The 23,804-nt window shown below is 45.4% G+C and overlaps 1 protein-coding gene and 1 non-coding gene across 2 annotated transcripts in view; one reads left to right on the plus strand and one right to left on the minus strand.

The window, feature by feature from the left end:
- EGLN1 (egl-9 family hypoxia inducible factor 1) overlaps positions 1–23,804 on the plus strand; it is a 921,081-nt gene that overhangs the window by 634,331 nt on the left and 262,946 nt on the right. The gene's annotated exons all lie outside the window — the stretch shown is intronic.
- TRNAR-CCU lies at positions 5,433–5,505 on the minus strand. Its single transcript has one exon. It is a non-coding gene; the product is annotated as a tRNA-Arg (tRNA).

Here is a 23,804-nt window from a genome sequence, read left to right on the forward strand (position 1 = left end):
ATAGTGATTGGCTCCCAGCCTGAAGCGCAGGTGATCCCTGGATGGTCTGGTCATTTTTATGTGGTAGTACGCATCCTTGAGATCTGTCGAGCACATCCAATTGTCTTTCCCTAAAAAGGGAAATATAGACTGAAGCGTGACCATCCAAAACTTCTCTTTCTTTACGTATTGGTTCAGTCTGGTGAAGTCCAATATGGGTCTCCAGTCTCCCGTCTTCTTTGGAACCAAAAAGAATCTTGAGTAAGTTCCGGATCCTGTCTGATCTGCTGGGACTGGTTGGATGACTCTTTTTCTTAGCAACGTTTGGACCTTTATTCTTGCTTGATCCCTGTAACTGGGTGGAACGTGTGGGATTCATCTTATGTTTGGAGGGGGTGTGGCGAATGCTATGAAGTATCCTCTGGAAATGATACTTTGTACCCAGCTGACTTTTGTTATATTGAGCCAGGCATCTGGGTACAAAGATAAGCGACCCCTGACTGCCTCCAGAGCAGGACAGTCAGGCCTCCTCTCAGGAATGCTGGTAGGGTGTCGCAGAGAAATTATCTCTGTCACCCTGGTATTGTGGACCCCCTCTGCCGCGAAGGTGGTGTCTTACATTATTACCCCCTCCTCTGCCCCTGGAGGGGGTTCACCACGTGTGTCCTGAAATGCTCCTCGGGCTTTTCGGAACCACATTTTTCCTCCCATTTGACCTTTAAGGTATGGTCAGGTAGGGGTGGAAAAATGGACCCTGACGGCAGACAGAGTCTTTCCGTCCTGTTCACACCTGGTTAATGTTTCCTTCACTTTAGGCCCGAAAAGGGAAGAGCCATCAAAGGGAGTGTTCACGAAGGAAGACTTGAAAGGTTCCATGAAGGAACACAAGTACATCCAGGAATGTCGTCTAAGAGCAATTCCTGTACCTGCTGCCCTACTCGTTCCATCAGCTGCATAAGATATGAGGTGCATGGACGAGTTAACGATAGAATTTAGGGTAGAAAGCTGGGCAGTAACTTTGTCGGAACCTGACGCAGCTACTGTACCCTTAAGAGTATCTCCCAACTCCTTAAGGAGATCTCTTTGCAACCTAGTAAAATGGGTTAAGTAGTTCAGAGAATGGAGAGCAAAGGTCACTGAACTGAGCATGTGCTTCCCATATCTGTCCATAATCCTGGAGTCTCTGTTAGGAGGATGGATAGACGAGGACGTCTCAGACATTTCCTTCTTGGTGGCCGCCGCCACCACCATGGCATCAACTGGAACACCTTTAGTTAAAAATGTTTTGTCAATTGGGGCTGAAATAAATTTATTAGGCCTCCTGGGGACAGGCTCCATAGAATCCGGAGACTTCCATGCCCTTCATGAGACCAGCTGCATCAGCTCATCGAAGGGCGGAGTCGCCCAAGAGGTGGAGGGCTGAGACCCGAAAGCCTTCAGGAGAACTGACTCACCCTCAGTAGGGCTTTTGGACTGCCAGTCACCCCTCTGCCTAAGGATCTCAAGTATCTCAGTGAATGAGATATCCTCAGAGGGGGACTGTGGGGACCTTTCTGACTCATCTAAGTCAGTATCCAATGTAAGAGACTCCTGCGGGGAGTCTAGGTGCTTCCTCTTGCACAATCTGTTCCTGGGAACCTCATCAGTGCGGGCCTCTGGTGAGGTCTCGGAAGAGCAGGGGCCACCCATTGGGGCTTCCTGAGTCTCTGGGTCTCTATGCTCGGTCAGGACGTGTGATGCAGAAGCAGACACAGGCACTTTTTTTTTGGGGGGGGGGGTAGACTCGAGGTCGAGGATGTCCTGGGAGACATGACTCTCCTCATGGCATGGAAAGCACCTCTGCTCCGATGTGAGGGAGCCGACAGATCCGAGGAAACCATTGACACACCTGGCACCGGGACAGTGGGCTCTGAGCCTGAGGTAGGAGCCGAGCTCATCCGAGCCGAGGCCCCGAGAGGCAAAGTCGGAACCAACAAGTCTGTTCGACTGTCCTCCCTGGACCTGACCAGAGAGTGTTGGCTCCTAGAGTCTTCGATTGGCACCGAGGACGTCAGAGTACAGAGCCGATGACACTGGAGCAGGCGTCGGTTCCAAGGGTTCCATTAAAATCAGGTCTGGCTCCGAAGGACCAGCATGGCTCCGAGGAGGAATAGTAATAATCAGTGCATTGGTTTTCGGCTCTGAAACCATTTGGGTCGAAGCTGATAACATTTTGGCTAATGGTGCCAGCAACAGCTTCTGTACCACACGATTCAAGTCCAGATCCAACAGGCTGATAGATGATCGAGACAATCTTACCGAAGGTGGTACCAACTGGAGAATAGGACTCTTCGGAGCTTCGGAGACCGGTTCCAAGACAGGGGACCGGCTTCGAAAGGAACAGACTCTCGGCTCCGAAGGCAGTGGAGCCGAAGTCGATGACTTCTTCGATTTTTTTGAGAAGTCTTGGAAGACTTTGAAGACTGACTGTAACCATCCTGGTCACTCAAAGCTTCCTGAAAGGAAAGCTTCAATAAGCCTCTATCGATTAATTTCCTCATCCTTTCCTTCGGGACCCTAGAGGAGAAGGAATGACAAATGGCACAATTGTCTTGCAAATGCAGAGCCCCTAGATAATAAACACAGTTGACGTGACTGTAACTGACATTTTCTGGCCACACTTAGGGCACTTTTTGAACCCAGATTTGGGGTGCTTGTCTTGATCCGCCATAATAAAGTTACAGATATTTACTGCCACACAAAAAACAGCAGTAAATTTTCTCCAAATAGAACAGATAGCAGGTAAGCCTTAATAAAAACAGGCTAAAACACACACACACACACACACACACACACACACACACACACACACACACACACACACACACAGTATGTGAAGTCACACAAAGCAGACTATGCCAACAAGGTAGCTGCTGAGAATAACAATGTTATCTAAATAAGTAGAGTACACTGTAAGTTAGACAGTAACAAAGACTAAGCCTTATAAATACAGAAAAGCTAGGCAGACCACACCACTGTCTAAGAAATGTGACAAAAGGTCACAAATAGCACAGCAAGCTGAGAGAAGAAAAGGCAATAAGCTTATCTATATAAACACAGGTTTACTGAACTAAGCCTTACATAAAAAGCTTGAAGGCTAGACAGACCACACCTATAAGAAGTACAACTAACTAGGCCAAAAAGAGGCCAACTAGAAATATCTGAAAAATAGTAAAAGGGAAGGGAATAGCACACTAAAAGCTGTAAGAGCTTTATAGACAAACCTAGCTAACTATCAAAAACTTTTATAGAATTTTTAATGAAAAAAAAAATGTCTTATCTGGCCCGAGCTAATTCAGAACCTCCGATCTATTGCAGCGGCAAACTAGATCTAAGGTAATTCACAGGTGCATCATGGGATAAGGACTTGGCCTCGAGCTATTTGAAGATCTCGAGCTTTGCAATTGGCCGTATCGGAGCTGAGGGATCGGCTCCGAACCCATCAGTAAAGAATGAAAGGCGAGATTGAACAATTTCTCATGAAAAGGTTAAGCAAACCGCCTTTGTCACCACAGCAAGCTAGCAATTTGTCTGAGCTGCAGGTGCGTGACCCTGCTGTGGCCATTAGTTGTACGTCAGACCCCTCATCGTTTACCCCAGATACCTCTAGTGTAGTACTTACAGCCACTATGGACCAAGGATTATCCAAATCCTCTGCGGCTGTTGAGGTCCTCTCAGTGGACAAGAGAGAAACACTCTTATCGGTCCTGGGAGAGAAAACAGGGAAGATTTACCTCTTGTGTCAAAATGCTGTGCCCACCCCTGGAGAAGCAGTGGCTGCCATTTTCCCTGTCAAAAAGAAACATGAAACCCAACATGTATCGACTCCTCCTCAAATTTCTTTGGATAGGAGTAGTTTACTGGACTCCCTGTAGGTTTGATATAGGATGTTGATCCTTCTTATAAAGTATTTTTTGGTAAAAGAAAGTGAGAAACCTCTTTTCCTGAAGAGAATCTGAACAGGAAGGTGAGGGGATGGATACGTGCCAGTCTTTTCAGTGGAAGAACACACACAGGTTTCTCAATCCCTCAATAAATACGTGCATGAGCTGTTACGGAAGGAATTCCAGAGTCTTCACCCATTCTTCCAGTTCTGCTAACTTTGGAGGATGTGTGTGTGTGTGTGTGTGTGTGTGTGTGTGTGTGTGTGTGTGTGTGTGTGTGTGTGTGTGTGTGTTTTACTGCTTGCAATTTTCATGATAGTCAGCCAGCTGTCCATAAAAAGGCAGATATGTAAAAGTTCCTCAGTCTTTTATGTTTTTATATAGTCTTCCCAAACCTGACCCAGCAGCTGTAACTTTAATTAATCTTACTACTGTTTAACATTTAATTTCAGTCCTACTTTTTCTGATAAGAATGGGGAGATTATTGATAAATACAGGAAAAAGTGTATGTTTTTGCAACTTTGATCCTCAGAATTTTAAATTGTCATGCTCACATAAAGTTTGTTCTGACTAATTGTGAAAGTAAAAGGATGTTTTGTCTGCAGTTTCTTCTTGTGAGGAAAATTCTGCTTTAAATAATTTAGTTGCTTCTATAGCACAAGTCACTACTCATTGTTTACAAATGTATGTAAAGTTGATACTTCTTCAAAGGCTATGGCCTTTGGAACCATTTTGAGGAGGTTTGCTTGGCTGTGTTCTTATAACTTCCCAGGTGATGTTAAAAATGAGATTTTCGATTTTTCTTTGGAGAGAGATATGTTTTTTGGCTTCTCTGATGTAGAGGCAATCAGGAAGTGTGATGAAAGGGGTAAGTTGATGCAGTTAATTTCTAAGATTTTTCAGACCTCTTTTTCCAAAATTTCCAAGGGATTTCCATCTCCCCATCCAGATCTAGTAAAAAGCAGAATAAACAATCTCAACAAAATTCAGGTAAACAGACATTTAAGAAGAAATGGCATGGGAGTTCCAAAAAGAAGTCTTGAACCTCCCAAAATCAAGGATAGTCCAACAAGTCTGAATAACTGTGCAAAAGACCACATGACTGCCTCTCAGCCTGACCCATTTATTCCAGAAAGACTGAATCTCCATTTTTCTCTTTGGCATCAGGTAGTTTCAGACAAATGGGTTCTGAGTATCATTTATCAAGGATGCAGATGACAGTGGGAAGAAATTCCTTCTTTCCAGGGTGGGTGGGATGGGGGGGGGGGATTCCACATCCTCCAGATCAGAATTTTGTTCATAGGTTCATAGGTATGTACTAGGCTGTTGGCCCTAGGGCCTATATAAGCCTAGCCAAACAGTACCCTGACTTTTGCCACCCAAGAAAATTATTTTCCTGTGCCTCTGTCAAGCAGCAGAGCCACAGAAGTGATATAGGTTCATAGGTAGGTACTAGGCTATTGGTCCTAGGGCCTATATAAGCCTAGCCAAACGGTACCCTAAAAAGCTTCACTTGTATCAAGATTATATCACCCCAGATGGGACTTGAACTCACAATCCCTGGCTTAGGAGGCCAATGCCTTATCCATTAGGCCACTGGGGCTTGACAGTAGCAGTCCACCAGTTCTTCATCCAGTGCTGTTCCAAAGAGTAATAGACACAGTTCCTCCTGCCAAGTGGAGAAGTTTTTGTTTTATTCATGGTTGCTCCAAGTGCCAAAGAAAGAAAATTCTTGGACATCAGTTTTGGATCTTTCTTTCCTAAACCTGTTTGTAATACTGCCCAGATTCAGAATGTTGTCACTTCATAACTGGTTACCCCTTCTTCCTCATTCAAGTTTCCTGGTAACACTGGAACCTATTCAATCAGTCCATCCACTATATCATATGAGTCCTTGAGGCCCAGCTTGGATCATGTCTTTCCAGTTTAGTGCTGCAGCCTGGAGCCCTTCCTAACTCTTTCTCCAAGATGCATTGCTCCTTCCTAAGTATTCCAGATCTTAATTCCCTCCTCTTGGATATGCTTCACAGATCTTGACAGAAAAGTGATCCTCCTCTTACTGGATAGTGTTTGAATGTCAATAGAGTCATTTTTGGGCTACGGCCACTTAGTTATCCCTTTTCTCTGTAGTTAAGAATTATTCTATTTAGGAGAGAAATTTCTCTGTTTTAGACTTGGAATTTAGTCAGCCATTCCTTGTCTGGCCTGGCACCATCCTTTCTCTTGTCAACTGCTTTTCCTTCTGTCTGTAGTTCATAGTGTTACTTGCTGTTGTGTTTTGCTTTTTTAGATCTATAGTTGTAGGATTTACCTGTTAGGATTGTAGAATTACAGAATTTGTGTGTGTATTTCTATTTCACATGTCTCTATTCTTGTTCTGAGAATTCATTGTGAGACTTTTTTGCTTAGTTAACATGGATCCAAGGTCAAGCTTTAAGAAATGCACCAAATGTGAGTGTAAGATTCTCCTCCAAGACCCCCATCAGTTATGTGTAGTCTGTTTGGGGGTGGCATACTTAAACTCTTCCTATGCAGTCTGTGCTGACTTCAGACCCAGGGTGCTATTAGATAGGAGAAACAAACTTCTCCTTAAAGATCTTCTACCCTCCCCTCCCCAGAATCAGGAGTAAGCCAAATCAAATAAGTCCTTGGTCCTTGGACAAAGCTCTGTAATCAACAGAAGTGGAGCCAAAAAAGTGACCAGTTGAGTCTTTGGCTACTCTTTCAATGCTGAAGGCTCCTAGGCTAGAAGAGAATTTTGCTTGAACACCCACCTACACCCCACCATCTGGGTCCAGAGCTGTTGACTCTGATTATAATTCAGGATTCTCCCAAGAGAGTGGAGAAAGCAGTTTCTAGACTGGCATCAACTTTGTCAACAAAATCATTCAGGTCGTATAGCAGTGTCTCTGAATTGGATTTGGATTGCCTGTTGCAGACATTCCTTTGGACCCAAATAGAGATGAGTAAGATCAGAACTCCATCAGCTCCAAAGCTGATTGAATACATGCACTTCACCCCAGTCCATGCTCCCTATAGAGATGAGTAAGATCAGAACTCCATCAGCTCCAAAGCCGATTGAGTACATGCACTTCACCCCAGTCCATGCTCCCTTACTGGTCTGTCCATTGCTTCTGTTCTTCTTGGATCCATTTGGCCATCCAGGTCCTGTGGCTCTGGAGCCATTAAGCCAGGTCTCTACACTTTGGTATGTTTGGGTTTGACTCTTCTGTCATGGCTCCACTTGGATCTGTTGTCAGAGTGTCAGGGTTGGGGATTTTGGGTGAATGGCCCCCTTGGTGTTGTTGGAGTCATCTGTCTTTCACACCTCAGCACTGATCCTCTCCTTGGTGCCATCCTTGCATTTTGATCCGAGGAATCCAAGTGTGTCGCTTGTTCTTTCTTCTTTCAAGGAGTTGAATCCAGCCACAGGTGCTGTTTCTTCAGATTCACCCACAAGACTCTACAACCACGGTTCCTCACTGTGACCCTTACTGTTTGGATCTAACTTTGCAACAGATGTTATCTCGGTCCTGAGAGCATTAGGATTAATGTCACCATTGATCCTCATGGTACAGTTACCACAGGATTCTACAATGGTTACTCCAATTGCAGTGGTCTCAAAAGTACAATCCTATATCTCTTTCCATTTGGATTACCCAGTTTTGCAGATGCCATCTAAAATGATGGCTTCATTCCCCATAGATAACTGCAGGATGACCTTTTCAAATTCCTCTTTCTACAGTCACAGTAACCATGGTTGGATCCTTCCTGGGGGAGGGGGCATTGTGTAGGGAGAATGGTCCAAGGTTCTTGGTTTGATTCAGAGACTTGTCTTCACATCAGTTTCTTAGAGATGAGGCCAGTTCTGCTAATGTTGCAGGAATTTCAGGACAAGCTTCCTCTAGGGGTGATAAGCATTCAGACAAGCAGGGTGGAACCAAGTCATATCCACACTGCCATGAGGCCATGAGAGTATGGCAACAGGTGATGTCCTCTCATCGTTTTCTTATTGCAAAACACATCCTTGCAAGGTTCAATGACTTTGCGGACAAGTTGAGCAGAGATCTACTTTCTAATAAGTGGCCCTTAAATCCAGTTGTAGCGAGGGAAATTTTCAGCTGTTGGGTTGAACCGTGCTGTGATTTGTTTGCACCCCACAGAACACAAATGCAGCAGTTACTTCATCAGTCTTCCACATCAGGGAATGAACCCGAGGGATTCTCTGTCTAGTTCTTGGCCTCTGGGGCTTCTATACGCTTATCCCCCTTCCCCCCTTATGACCATGTTTAATACAGAAAGCCATTTGTTGTAAGACCAAAATCATCCTCATTGCCCCATTCTGGCCCAAACAGAGCTGGTTTCCTCTCCTAAAACACTTCCTAATGGAACACCCTTAGCTTCTAGATCCAAAACCGAATCTGATTTCTCACCCATCCATGGATTTTCATCCTGATTTTTTTCAACCTAAAGCTGACCACCTGGTTATTCCAATTCCAGTGATGGCGCAGGATAATCACTGCTTCTCAGAGGTTATACGCTAGTAAATGGAAAATATTTGCAACTTGGACAGAATCTTATAATGTTGTTCCCACGACAGCTGCAGTGGCAGAGATTCTAGTTTTCTTATCCTCCTTGTTTCCTACTGTTTCCAGTTTTTCTACAATCAAGGTACAGTTGGCAGCCATCTCCTCATTTCATGTGGAGTTTCAGGGCTGTTCTTTAGCTTCTCACAAGCTCTGCAAAGCCTTTCTCAAAGGCATATTTCATTTAAGACTTCCTGTTAAAGACTCAGCACCCCCGTGGGACTTGAATTTGGTTTTGGAAGCCTTGTCTAAATCTCCCTGTAAATGGACACCATTTACAGAACTGAAATTCTTGTCTTTGAAGACAGTATTGTTATAGCCATCACTTCTGTCAAGAAAATGTCAGAGCTTCATGCCTTGTCTTCAGTTTCACCATACATAGTTTTTCATAAGGGCAGGGTTACTTTTATAACTAATCTTTCCTCCTAAAGTAGCCTCAGAAACCAACTGTTCACAATCTTTACACCTTCCAATCTTTTTTCCAAACTATCAAAACAAAGGAGAATACACCTTTATATACGTTACATGTTTACAGACAACTTTGCTTCTATGACATAGAACAGCGTCCTTCAGGAAAGACGAGCAATTGTTTGATTCTTTCATGCCTAACAAGTTGGGCAAGATAGTTTCTAAAATTTCTCATTCCACATGAATATCAGACTGTATTTCATTTATTTATGCTTCTAGAAATTGATCATTGCCAGTTAAACCAAAAGCTCATTCTGTTAGGGCAAATTGTACCTCATCAGCCTCTTTCAGAGATCTGTCCTTGGGTGAGATTTGCGAGCCTGGTACTTGGTCTTCCACTCATACATTTGTCAAACACTATAGATTGGACTATTTCTCCAGAGCCCAGGCTTCCTTTGGTTCTTCCATCCTGAAAGGTCTGTGACAAGGCCAACCAGGTGTCTAGTAGCTGGGGATTCTGACCTTTGTCGGATCGGACAGAATGAATGAATAGAATACAGAAGTTATGTACTTAACATAACAGAGCCATTCATTCCAGTCCATTCAATATGACATCCTGCCCTCCACCCACTTACCCTTGAGCATCTGTCAAGGGCTGATGATGTTCATCGTGTTTCACTGTTGCAGTCATTCCACTTGGGTTATCCTGCTGACAGGCTAACTGCAGTGAATTCCAAAGTCCTGGTCCGGCGTCGGTTGCTGTCGCCTCTTCCCTGACGTCAGTGCGCCAGGGGTATATAAGATGCAGCCGACGCCATTTTCTCCAGTCTTTCTTGCCGCGCGGTGCCCGAAGCAAAAGCAGTTCGCAAGTGCCCGTCGGCCGACTCCTGAGATTTTCGAAATCGAATTTCAGATCCAAAGTCTTCAATAAAGCTAAGTACCCCGTTGGGGAAACTTTTTTCTTGCTCCAGACCGATGTCAGAAAAAGTTAACAATTGTATTTCTTATGGGAAGCAAATACCTCATAAGGATTTTCATTCTTACTGTATTCCTTGCCTAGGCCCTGACCACGACGTTGCTAGTTGTCGGTTTTGTGCTAGATTTAACCAACGCACTATTAAGCGTCGGTACGATTTTGCATTTCATTACTTTGGCCGAAGGTTTAACTATATAATGCCGTCGGAAGAGCCGATGACTGGAGTCCATAAAAAGCGCAAGGAAAAAGAAAAGGACAGGCATCCGAGGTCCAAAGCCGACGACAAAGCCTCTTTTAGGCCAGTCGCCGGTTCTCAGTGAGGCGCTTTCGCAGCCCCTGACACCCGCTACCTCAGAGCCACAAGCCGCCTCCGACTCCCACGTGGAGACAACTAGGTCTCTGGATACTCAAGGTGTTGGGCCTTCGGAAACTAATCCCTCAGATGGGTCCGGAGCCGCTGAGCAGGCATCGGCTTCTGAGGGTGTTTTCAGACCTACACAGCTTTATATCAAGCCAACCTCAGCATCCAAGACAAAGACTAAAACAGCTTTAAAGACAAGGAAACAAGTACAGCCTTCTCCAGGAAAGACTTCCATGCTTAAGAAACAGATGCTCAAAATGGCCGAAGACCTAATTACTTTGATCAGGGGTTCCCTTCCCCCTCCTGATAAGAGGCCTAGGCAAGACACTGAATATGATTCCTCTGATCAGGTTTCCATTTCTTCTGACTCCTTTTCAGAACAGGGATACTCTCTTCCTCCCTATGAGGACTCTGATGCTGAAGAATCTATCCCTTCAGCCTCTCCTCCTGAGGACTATCCTTTTGGGGAAACCCTGCACACCATGAGGGAGCATTTCCACTGGGAGAGCCAAGATTATTCAGAATCTAAGAAAAGGCTCAGAGATTTTCTTTTATTGCCTCAACACAGACCTCTTGCTATTCCACCTGTACTAGAGATTGTAGATTATGTATTTTCAGAGTCCGGTCTGTCTCCTGACTCTCTACCCCCTGCACCGGTTAAGCCACATAGGTACTACAGGGTTCCAGATTCACATAACTTTCTATATAAAAACCCTGCTGCTGACCCAGAAACTATATCTCAGGGTCCCAAAGGGGTCAAGGCGTCCACTGCAAAAAATCCTGTCCTCTCTGATAGGGATTCTAGAGATCTGGACAGATGGGAGAAAAAAGTTTACACCTCTGCTACCTTGGCTGTAAGGGCTTTAAATTGCCAGTTTCATATGCTTAAATATCAGCAATACCTAATGTCTCTGCTAAAACAGAAAATGCTGACAAATTCTGAATGTTCTGAAAACAAGGAAATGCAGCTGAACAAGTGGGAAAGCATACTTTGCAATGTGGTTTTGATTCACTAGAGGCCTCTTGCAGGGCCGCTGTTACAGGCTCTGTCATTCGAAGGCATGCTTGGTTGAAGGAAAAGAATCTGCCTGATCATGTTAAAGCAAAATTATTGGATGCTCCATTACAGCATGATACTTTGTTTGGTGTTAAGGCAGAAGAGGTGTTAAAGAAAACGGAGGATAAAGTGAAATCTGTGCAGACAGTAAAGGATTTCTTACAGGTTCAGCCACCCAGATTTAGCAGGAACTGGCCTTCTAAGAATTGGTCCTTTCCAGTGTCAGACAGGCCACAAAGAGGCAGATACAGATGCCCTAGAAGCAGATCTCAGCCCCAAGGCTCATACAGGCCTAAACAATGGGGAGCTTCTACCTCCAAAAGCGGAGAAGACAAATCACAACCATATAGGAAACAGTCCCAATGACTTCCCACTGCCAATACCAAGCACTTATCTTTTGGCAGCACCCTTAGGGGGAAAGCTAGCACTTTCTTCAAAAAATTGGCACATGATCACCCAGGACAAATGGGTACTGAATATTGTTTCTCAGGGCTACAGGTTCCACTTTTACACCCTTCCAAAGGCAAAAGGTATGCCAGACCTGCCACACAATCAATGGGCAGAGGCACAAAAGCAAATTTCATCTCTCATGGACATGAGGGCTATTCAGCGAGTACCACAGCAAGAGCAGGGACAAGGATTGTACTCAAGGCTTTTCTTGGTACCCAGAAAGGACAAAGCATGGAGACTAATACTGGACCTGTCTATTCTAAACACTTTTCTGGACATTCCAAAATTCAAAATGTTGACACTGCAGCAACTTCTGCCCATGCTGGGCAAGAAAGCTTGGCTCGTAACTTTGGACCTCATGGAGGCATACCTGCATGTCCCAATCAGACAATCTTGCAGAAGATACCTCAGATTCATAGCTGGCTCAATGCACTACCAATTCTCTGCACTGCCCTTTGGCTTGTCTACTGCACCCAAGGTCTTCACAAAATGCCTGGCACCAGTAATTGCATTTTGCAGACAAAGAGGAATTCAAATATATCCCTACTTGGACGACTGCCTTATTCAAGCAGAGAGCAAGGACATTCTACTAAAGCATCTGGCGTTTGTAAAAAGATTACTAATTTGCCTCGGGTACACAGTAAACGAAAAGAAATCAAAACTAGTACCCTCTCAAGAGATAATATTCTTGGGTGCAAGCTTAAATACAACTGCCCAGATGGCCTATCTCATGCCAGACAAACAAAGGCAACTGATTTCCTACTTTGAAAAGATGGCAATAAAAACCCAGTTACCTGCAAGAAAAATTCTGCAGACTTTGAGCTTCATGGCATCCTGCATTCTGCTAATTCTATATGCAAGACTGCATATGAGGAAGCTACAATGGTATCTAAAAAGTGTTTGGACTCAACATTGCCACAGCCTGGAAACATTAATTACCCTCAAATCCTGCCTGCAGCAGGAGTTTCGATGGTGGGCACTGGCCGTCACCACAACAAGGGACAGCCATTCACTTTACCCACAGCCAGGCAGACACTGACAACAGATGCATCGGATTATGCCAGGTTGGCACACATGGCAGGAAAATGTATTCAGTGCACGTGGCCCGCAAGCCAAATGCATCTTCATATCAACCAAAAAGATATGCTTGGTGTACAGAATACCCTGACAGCCTTCAAAGATCTACTCCATCCAGGACAACTGTTGCTAAGGATGGACAATACTACAGTCATGTGGTACATAAACAAGCAAGGGGACACATATTCCTACCCCCTCTGCAGGCAAGCCATGACTTTGTGGAACACAGCATTGACTTATCAAGTGCATCTGCAAGCACAATTCCTGCCAGGAAAGACAAATACTCTGGCAGACGAACTAAGCAAAAACCTCATGGACCCTCACGAGTGGAAACTAGATCCACTAGTCTTCAGCATGATAACAAGGAAATGGGGATGCCCAGACATAAATCTATTTGTCTGCCCTCACAACTGCCAACTACAGAGATTCTGCACAAGGACTTATCACAAACAAGCATGGAAGGTGGGTGCTCTATCATTCAGCTGGAAAACCCTTACAGTATATGCCTTTCCTCCACTGCCTCTCCTCCCCAAGGTACTCCTAAAGGTCAGACAAGAGAAGCCAAAATTGATATTGATCGCGCCAGACTGGCCACGCCAGCACTGGTACCCAATCCTAAAGAGCTTGTCTCAAGGCCCAGCCTGGACTTTACCTCAAATTCTTCATCTTCTGACCCAACAAAACAATCGATCCTGCACAGCCAACTCAGAACCTTAAATCGGGCTGCATGGCGAATAATATAACCACTCAGTACATACCTCTCTCTAAAGCAGTTATGGATGTTATTTTGGAAGCCAGGAGGCCCAGCACCAGAAAATCTGATGCAGAAAAATGGAAGAGATTCTGGGCTTGGAACCAGGCACAAGGAATTGACCCGCTTGTTCCAAATATTCCTCAGATTTTACAATACCTAACTGAGATGCTGGACAAAGGCCTATCCTTCTCATCAATTAAGATCCATGCCTCTGCCATTTCAGCTCATTACAATACGGAACCACCTATTTTTTCACATCCACTGGTAAGGCAGTACCTCAGAGGGGCCAAAAACATAAGACCCCCAAGGAGAGCACCGATACCTACATGGGATCTCAATTTTGTCTTGGAAAAGCTCACACTTTCTCCTTTTGAGCCAGCCAATACAGCCGAGATAAAATTCTTATCATGGAAAACAGCTCTGCTCCTAGCAATAACTTCAGCAAGAAGGGTCTCAGAGTTACAGGCATTAATGGCTGTGGAACCTTATATCATTTTTCATCCGGACAGGGTTTCTCTAAGGACAAACCCAACATTTATGCCAAAGGTAGTATCCAGTGTGGCTCTTAATCAAACCATTCATTTGCCTACTTTTTATCCAAATCCCCAGAATAAAGGGGAGAGACTTCTGCATTCTTTGGACATACACAGACAGCTATGCTTCTTCTTGGACAAAACTAAAGCTTTCAGAAAGACTGAGCAACTTTTAGTGGCATATGCTGCAGGATCACAAGGAAAGGCTATCTCAAAGCAGACTATTTCAAAATGTATAGGACACTTCATTCGTTTCTGCTATTCACAACATGGCAAATCAGTGCCTAAGGGCATTAGACCACATTCGACCAGGGCAGCAGCCACCTCAGCAGCCTTCCTCAGAGGAGTACCAACCAAGGATATTTTGGAGGCTGCAACTTGGGCTTCAATGCACACTTTTACAAAGCACTACGACTTACCTCTTTACTCTAAATCCAGAGCAGGCTTTGCCACTGCAGTTCTGCAGGGCCTCATAGCCACTCCTAATTCTATTTCGACCCAGCCGCCCAACCTCAGCTTTGGGATTCAACCCAAGTGTAATGACTGCAACAGCGAAACACGATGAACATAGTACGGTTGTGTACCTACCATAAATGTAGATGTTCGAGTGTATTCACTGTTGCAGTCCAGGTTACCAACCCACCATCCCCCTTTCTTTGCTGGGACTTATCTGTACTTCTCTATTCTATACAACCTATGTGGTGTGTTTGCTTGTAGATGAAGGTAATGTTTATTTTAGTGCATGCTTTTTATAAGCAATGTTTTTAGCCTGCCCTTTTGGGGGCACCTGACATCTGGGGCAAGAAAAACTGAAAAAGATGGCGTCGGCTGCATCTTATATTCCCCTGGTGCACTAATGTCAGGGAAGAGGCGACAGCAACTGACGCCAGACCAGGACTTTGGAATTCAGGCCGACTGCGGGTAGCCTGCCAGCAGGATAACCCAAGTGGAATGACTGCAACAGTGAATTCACTTGAACATCTACATTTATGGTAGGTACACAACTGTACTTTCTTCATGTTTCACTGTTGCAGTCATCACATTTGGGTTATCCCTTCCTGGGTAGCCCTCAGCCGGCCTGAATACCAGAGACTTAGCATTTCTGCATCAGTTGCTGTCACTTGAGGACGGACGTCAGGTCGTCAGTGGTATAAAGGAAGGCAGCCGACACCGTTACATCAGTCTTTCTTGCCGTGGAGCCCGAAGCAGAAGCAGTTCGCATGAGTGCCGGTCGGCCGCTACCTGAGTTTCGTTTCCGAATTGAAGTTGAAATCTTTGAAAGCTAAGTACCCCGTTGGGGATCCTTTTTTCTTGCACTAACCAATGTCAGAAAAATTTAATAATTGTCTTGCTTGTGGAAAGCAAATACCACACCGGGACTTCCACTCTTACTGCGTCACTTGTCTAGGCCCAGACCTCGACGTCCCTCTTTGTCAGTTCTGTTCTTTGTTTAACGCCAGAACTATTCATTGTCGGGCCCTTATTGTAGCCAGATATTTCCGTTTACAGTCCTCGAATTCCGATATGGCTTCGGTAAGCCATCTGACAGCAGATCTTCTGAAAAATGTAAAGATAAAGACAGAGACAGACTGCACAGGACCAAACCTTCCGACGACGCTACCACTAAGATGGCTGACAGTCCTCCGGAACTCAGTGAGGCACTTTCACAGCCCCTGATGCCCGCTTCAGTTAATTCGCAGGCCGCTACCAAGACCCTTTCAGAGTCCAGTATGCCGCAGAACTCTTCTTCGTCTAAGGATCCTGTGGTCGTCTCTACCTTGGATGGGTCCGCAGCCAACGTGCAGGCACTGGCTTCTGAGGACGTCCTTCGCAACACCAAATCCTGACATAAACCAATGCCTTCTTTCACAGCTACCGTTCTTTCGAAAACAACCGAGTTCCTTAGGCCCAAGGGTTGAACCACTCCCAAGAAACTGACTACCCATTCTCTGGCGCCTGCTCCCTCGCCTCAGTCTCAAATGCTTAAAATGGCAGAGGACGTTATCATGCTGATTAGGGGAAGCCAAGCCAAGCCACTCCCTCAAAAAGAAAAAGAGATCTGTCTCCAGTAGTTTTGTCTGAACAAGAGTCAGATAAATCAGATGCATCTGACTATGAAGATATGCAGCCCCTCTCCAGATATGAGGATTCTGATGCAGAGGAATCTATTCCTTCAGCCTCTCCCCCAGAAGATTTTTCCTTTGGGGAAATCCTGCATACTTTAAGGGAGCATTTCAAATGGGAGAGTCAGGACTACCCACAGTCTAAAAAGAGACTCAGAGAGTGCCTTGACCTTCCACAGCACAGACCCTTAGCCATTCCACCAGTCCTAGATATGGTGGATGATGTCTTCCCTGAATCCAGCTTGACTCCAGATGGCCTCCTTCCTGCTCCCAGAAAACCAGACAGGTACTACAGAGTCCCTGACTCTCACAAATATCTTTTTAAAAATCCAGCAGCATACCCTGAGGTCATTACTCAAGGCCCAAAAGGGATTAAAGCAACCTCAGCTAAGAATCCCCCCCCCCCCCAGACAGAGATTCCAGAGCACTGGACAGATGGGGTAAAAAAGTATACACCTCAGCTACTCTTGCTGTCAGGGCACTAAACTGTCAGTTCCATATGCTTAAATATCAGCAACATACCTTGGAACTCCTTAAGCAAAAAATGTCCTCCTTTCCTGCATGGGCAGAATCTAAAGATTTACAGGAGTTAATCCTCTCTGCTGGTCAAGTAACTAAACACACTTTGCACTGTGGTTTTGATGCCCTAGAAGCTTCTTGCAGGGCAGCAGTCAGTGGATCTGTCATTAGAAGACATGCATGGCTTAAGGAACAACCCCTGCCAGACCATGTCAAATCAAAATTGTTCGATGCAACCTTGCACAAAGGTAATTTATTTGGTACTAAAGCAGAAGAGGTATTAAAAAAGATGGAAGAAAAAGCAAAATCTATGCAGACTGTTAAAGATTTCTTACAGGTACAGCCCCCTAGGTTCAGCAGGCATTTTCCCCTCCAAGCAGTAGTCCTTTCCTGCTCCTAGTAAACAGGGCCAGCCTAGGCCCTGTGGAAACAGACCTCCAAGAGAGCAGTCCCAGGGATTGCAGAGATCTAAGCAGTGGACTGCCTCCACTTCAAAACCAGGGAGTTCTAAGCCACCCCCTTATGGTAAGAACTCACAATGACTCCCCCCCCTCCCGACCTTGCTTCTGCCCACCATCACATACCCCTAGGAGGAAACTCCTTTCACTCAAGCACTTGGGTCACCATTACTGAGGGCCAATGGGTTCTGAACATTGTATCTCAGGGGTACAAATTCTCCTTCCACACCCTTCCAACCCCAAAAGAGTTCCCAGATCTACCACCAAATCGGTGGGCAGAGGTTCAAAAGCAAATACATTTCCTGCTCTCTTTGGGGGCAGAAAGAGCACGTTTCTGCAGAGCAGATAGGCCAAGGCTTCTACTCAAGACTTTTTCTGGTGCCCAGAAAAGAGGGCACCTGACACCCCATCCTCGATCTATCCATTCTAAACACCTTCCTGGTGATCCCAAAATTCAAAATGTTCACCCTCCAGCAGCTGCTACCCATGCTCTCCAAGGACGCTTGGTTAGCCACCCTGAACCTAAAAGAGGCCTACTTCCACATTCCCATCAGGGAGTCCTGCAGAAAATATCTCCGCTTCAGGGCAGGATCACAACACTTTCACTTCTCTGGGTTTCCCTTTGGCTTATCTACTGCTCCCAGAGTTTTCACAAAATGCCTGGCTCCAGCCATTGATTTTTGCAGACAAAGAAATGTTCAAATTTACTGCTACTTAGACGACTGCCTTATTCAGGCAGACAGCCAGGAAACGCTGCTCAAAGACGTGGCCTTTGTAAAGGACCTACTAACCTCCCTAGGGTACAGAAACAATGAAAAGAAATCCAAACAGGTACCCACCAAAAGGATAATCTTCCTGGAAGCAAGTCTGGACACAGCATCGAAGATGGCATGCCTAACACCAGAGAAACTAAGTTTCCTGTCAGCTTACTTCTCTCAACTGGACACCAGGCCCCAGCTTTCTGCAAGGAAAATCCTGCAAGCCCTGGGGTTCATGGCATCTTGCATACTCCTCATTCCATATGCCAGACTGCATATGAGAAAACTTCAGTGGTACCTAAAGAGCCTTTGGTGTCAACACTCTCAAGAGCTGGAAACTCTTCTACCTATATTATTCCTTGCCTGAGGAAGGAATTTCTTTGGTGGGCAACAGCCTGCTCCCACAAGAAGGGACTGCCTTTTTCCCCACATCCCGCCACCCAGACCCTCACCACAGACGCATCACACTATGCTTGGGGTGCACACCTGGACGGCAGGTGCATACAGGGTCAATGGAACCCCCAGCAACTCCCCCTGCACATCAGTCAAAAAGAGGTGATGGCTGTGCAGCAGGCCTTGATAGCTTTCAAACCCCTTCTCTCTCCAGGGGTTCTCCTGATCAAAACAGACACCACTGTGATGTGGTACATCAACAAGCAGGGATGGACTCACTCCTCCACCCTGTGCAGGTTGGCCATGACCCTTTGGTTTACAGCCTCTTCCATGCAACTACACCTGCTATCACAATACCTGCCAGGCTCTCTCAATTCCTTGGCAGACCAATTAAGCAGAAAACATTTGGACCCCCATGAGTGGCAGCTCAACAGAAACACCTTCTTCCTAATAATTCAGAAATGGGGAACCCCAGAGATTGACCTCTTTGCCTCCCACACCAACCATCAGCTCAGCAAATTCTGCACCAGGGAGCATCACTGCATGGCATGGAAAGTGGATGCCCTGTCCTTCCCCTTGGTAAACCTCTTGGTCTATGCCTTTCCTCCCCTGCCTCTCATTCCAAAGGTACTGCTCAAAATAAGGGAGGAAAACCCAAGGACCATTCTCTTAGCTCCAAACTGGCCCAGACAGGACTGGTACCCCTTGCTGCGCAGCCTGTCCCCGCTGCCCCCATGGAATCTCCCTCAGATTCCAAACCTCCTAACCCAGAGGGAAGGGGAATGCATGCACCCCCTATTGCAGACATTCAGTTTGGCAGCTTGGCTTATACCCTGACCCCTGACCCATCTGCCATCCTCAGTAAACAGGTTCTGGATGTTACCTGAGAAGCCAGACACTCTAGCACCAGAATGTCTTATGCAGATAAATAGAAAAGGTTCTGCACCTGGATCCAGGCTAAGGGGGCCAATATGACACGGCTCTCCATCATTGTCATCCTGGATTACTTCGTTGATCTACTACACAGTGGCCTCACTTTCTCCTCTATAAAAATTCATGCCTCTGCTATTTCAGCTCATTTTCCCACTGAGCAGCCTCTTTTTTCACACCCTCTGATAAAACGGTTCCTCAGAGGGGCTAGCAACTTCAGGCCCCCCAGAAGGGCACCAACACCAGCTGGGACCTTAACTTTGTCTTGGAAAAGCTCACCCTGCCTCCTTTCGAACTAGCTTCTTCTGCAGAGCTAAAATTTCTCTCCTGGAAGACAGCCTTCCTCCTGGCCATCACTTCAGCCAGAAGAGTTTCTTGAGCTGCAGGCACTCATGGCAGTGGAACCCTTCATCATCTTCCATGCAGACAGGGTATCCCTCAGGACTAATCCATCCTTCATGCCCAAGGTGGTCTCCAGTGTGGCTCTCAACCAATCCATCCATTTGCCCACCTTCTTCCCTAACCCCCAAAACAAGGGGGGAAGGATTCTGCACTCTCTAGATGTGCACAGACAGCTCAGATACTATCTGGACAGGACTAAACCCTTCATAAAATCTGATCAACTGGTGGTTAGCTGTGTTTCAGGGGCAGAAAGCAAAGCCATTCCCAAGCAAACCATTTCCAAATGTATAGCACACTGCATCCATTTCTGCTACAAACAGCATGGCAAGCCTCCCCCCAAGGGGGGCAGGACACACTCCACCAGAGCAGCCTCCACCTCTGCAGCTTTCCTCAGAGGAGTCCCCACCATGGACATCCTGGAGGCTGCCACCTGGACATCTGTTCACATCTTTACCAAGCATTACCACCTGCCTCTCTTTTCCAAATCCAGGGCAGGTTTTGCATTTTCAGTCTTGCAGGGCATGCTAGCCAGGTCCTGTCTTCCTTGACTGCATATACTCATTTCCTCAGCTTTGGGAATCTACCCAAATGTGATGACTGCAACAGTGAAACACGAAGAACATAGTACAGTTGTGTACACTTACCATAAATGTAGATGTTCGAGTGTGTTCACTGTTGCAGTCCTGGTTGCCCTCCCTCCATCCCCCTTTTTCTTTTTGCTACCTTTCTTCGTTGTTGTTCTCCTTTCCTTACAAGGGACGTATTGGTATTTATTTTCCACTGGTGGGGTTCTGCCACCAGGGCCTGGCCTCCTACTTTGGGAGCTCCTGACCGGTTAGGGCAAGAAAAACTGATGTAATGGCATCGGCTCTCTTCCTTTAAGCCACTGATGACCTGACATCAGTCCTCAAGTGACAGCAACAGACGCAGAAATACTAAGTCTCTGGTATTCAGGCCGGCCGAGGGCTACCCTGGCAGGGATAACCCAAATGTGATGACTGCAACAGTGAAGACACTCGAACATCTACATTTATGGTAAGTGTACACAACTGTACTTTCTGAGTCAAGCCAGTACAGATTTGCTTATTTTAAGGCGCCAAACTCAGTTTGAGTTACTTAGGGAGGAGCAAAGCATCTTGGGGAAAAAAAGTTAGGAAGGGTTCAGGGCTGGAGCACTAAACTGGCCTGATCAGAACCAAACTGGGGCTCAAAGACCCATATGTCATATCGGGTCTATGCCAGCTGATCAAAGGACCAAATTGCTGATACCCATATGGTTGACAGTTTGGTTCGTCAAACCTTTGTGACTGAGATTGCGGTACAGTGGGAATTGGGTAATTTGTCCTTTTCACCTCTGTAGTATAATCTTGGTGTTGGTATAAATAATTAGCAGGGGGTGTGGGGGTGTGGGGGTGCAGGGGGGGGTTGTCTCCCTGCAAAAATATTGTGTTGTTGGCGGGTGTTGTGTTTATTTATGTCACATTTTTGATTAAGTGCATTGTCATAGGAGGTTACTAGTCTATTGACCCTGAGGCCCTTATAAGCCTAGCCAAGAGTTTAGCCCATGTTTAGACAAATCAGCATCTGATGCCCCTGACCATCAGGGACATGGGACATGTCGACCTTATGGGTTTCAACAATATGGTTTACCGATAAACTGACATAGATCCATGTTGTATTGGACAGACTAGAATGAAAAGATCTATCAGTAACTTTAATATTTAAAAGATGCCTATCGTCACATCCCTATTCATCCGGACTTCAGGTGTTTATTAAGGTTTTGCATGTCTGGATCATTCTTTGCCTTACCCTTTGGACTATCCACTGCACCAAGAGTGTTCACAAAGTGTCTAGTTCTAGTTGTAGCTCATTGCAGGCTACAGGGTATCTACATGTTTTCATATTTAGACAACTTGGTTATTCTTGCAGTCTTTTTCACAGTGGCGGGAATCTCTCAGTTGTGTGAGAGATCTCTTTTACAAGCTGGGATTCCAGGAGAACATTCAAAGTCTTTTTTTTACTCCTTTACAAAGGATTGTGTTCCTGGGGTGTCAGCTAGACATCTCAGTTCAAAGAACCTTTCTTCCACAGGCAAAATAGATCTATAACTAGATATGTTTCTAAGGTTTTCCACTCAGACTTAGGTCACAGAGAAGGAATACCTCAGGATTTGGGGTCTTATGGCATCTATAATTTTCATGATACTCCTGACAAGACTACACATGAGAATGATACAATGGTATCCAGAGTCTCTTTTGTCCCAGCAGCAACATCCTTTGGCTTTTCAAATCCTAGTGATGGTGCTTATCAGAAGAGAAGTCACTTGGTGAAGACAGCAAATATCTTTAAATCCAGGTCTCCACCTTTTCCCTCCCTGTTCCAAAGCAGTCAGTCACTACAGCCACCTCAGACTTTGCTTTACGAGCAGTAACAGGAAGGATAAAAATGCAAGGCGTATGGGACACCAAGGACAGATGTAAATACGTAAATATTAAAGTGATGCTTGCCCTGATCATGACACTCAACTTTCTGAGTTATCTTTGGTCCCGGGAACATCTTCAAATTGTTACAGACAGTACCACAGATATGTGGTACATCAACAAGCAAGGGGGAACCAGGTTGTAACCTCTTTGAAGCTTAGCCACGTTAGGTTGGGATATAGTTTCACAGGTCTATATCAGAACATCGAAGTATTACTACATCGAATGTTCTAATATCGAACCATTTCACTCGGAACACCATAACATCAAACACTCAGAACAGCAAATTTTTTCCCAGGCAAAAAATTTGCTGTTCCAACAAACATACACACAACACAATAACACCAAAACACATAATCCACACACATATACACTTCACAAAACCCTACACTAAACCATATATACACTACTAGCTATCCACTTACCTTAACCCAACCATAACCCTAAGGTTCGTAACTACCGCACACTCACCTTACCCGCTCCCTAACCCTAAAGTCCCTATTGCACACTCACCTTACCCGCTCCCTAATCCTATAGTCCCTATTGCACACTCACCTTACCCGCTCCCTAACCCTAAAGTCCCTATCGCGCACTCACCTTACCCGCTCCCTAACCCTAAACTCCCTATCGCACACTCACCTTACCCGCTCCCTAACCCTAAAGTCCCTATCGCACACTCACCTTTCCCACTCCCTAACCCTAAGGTCCCTTTCGCACACTCACCTTCATTCGCACACTTACCTTAACCCGGTCTGTAACCTTCGCTCCACAGTCGAGGAAATAGCGAAGCTGTAGAAATGGCCCACTGAATACTTCCCCTAGGAAAGTATTCGATATTCTGCAGCTTCGCTATTTTCAGCATTCGATGCAAAGGGTTCGATATTAGAACATTCGAAGTAGTAATACTTCGATGTTCTAATATAGACCCAGTTTCACAGCACAATCCCACTCTACAGGGATCCTACTTTCCATTAGGGCAAAACTGTGTGGCAGGCAAACTGAGCAGAACAAGGGCAGACCCTCAAGAATAGAAACTAGATCAGGAGGTCTTCCAAGATTTGATTCATATGTTGGGAACTCCTCAAATAGACCTGTTTACTTCCCCTCTGAACAATCAGCTGGCAAAAATGTACTCCAAGACTCCATGCAAGAAGGCCTGGAAGACGGATACCTTTTCTTTTACTTGGGCAGGAGTGTTGTATGTTTTTCCAACCTTTCCACTGATAATCCAGTGTAATTCTGAAGCTTCAGAAGGAATCTCCAAGATCACTGTGTTGACTCCCTTGCCCAGTCAGCCATGGTTCTCCCTTCTTTTGGAAATGGGCAGGGGCAATTGCCACACGCTTCCCCACACATTGGATCTACTTACACAAGAATGGGGGTGTTTGCTGCACCCTGATCTCAGTCAACTTCAATTGACTGTCTAGATGATAAGTTTTTAGTTCATTTTATGTACCTGTGTACTGGGATGCACAGCAGGTAGTAAAAGAGGCAAAAAAGCCTGCTACTAGTAAGTCACATATTAGTAAATGGCAAAGGTTTTTTAGTTGGTGCCAGCAACATAACCAGCACCCATTCAGGTCTATGGCCTTTTTTAGTTCTCCATCAAGGTTGATTTAGCAACCATTTCATAGGTT

This window comes from Protopterus annectens, chromosome 1.part1 (genome assembly GCF_019279795.1).
Source record: "Protopterus annectens isolate FY-2018-M chromosome 1.part1, PAN1.0, whole genome shotgun sequence".
Lineage (NCBI taxonomy): Eukaryota > Metazoa > Chordata > Ceratodontiformes > Protopteridae > Protopterus > Protopterus annectens.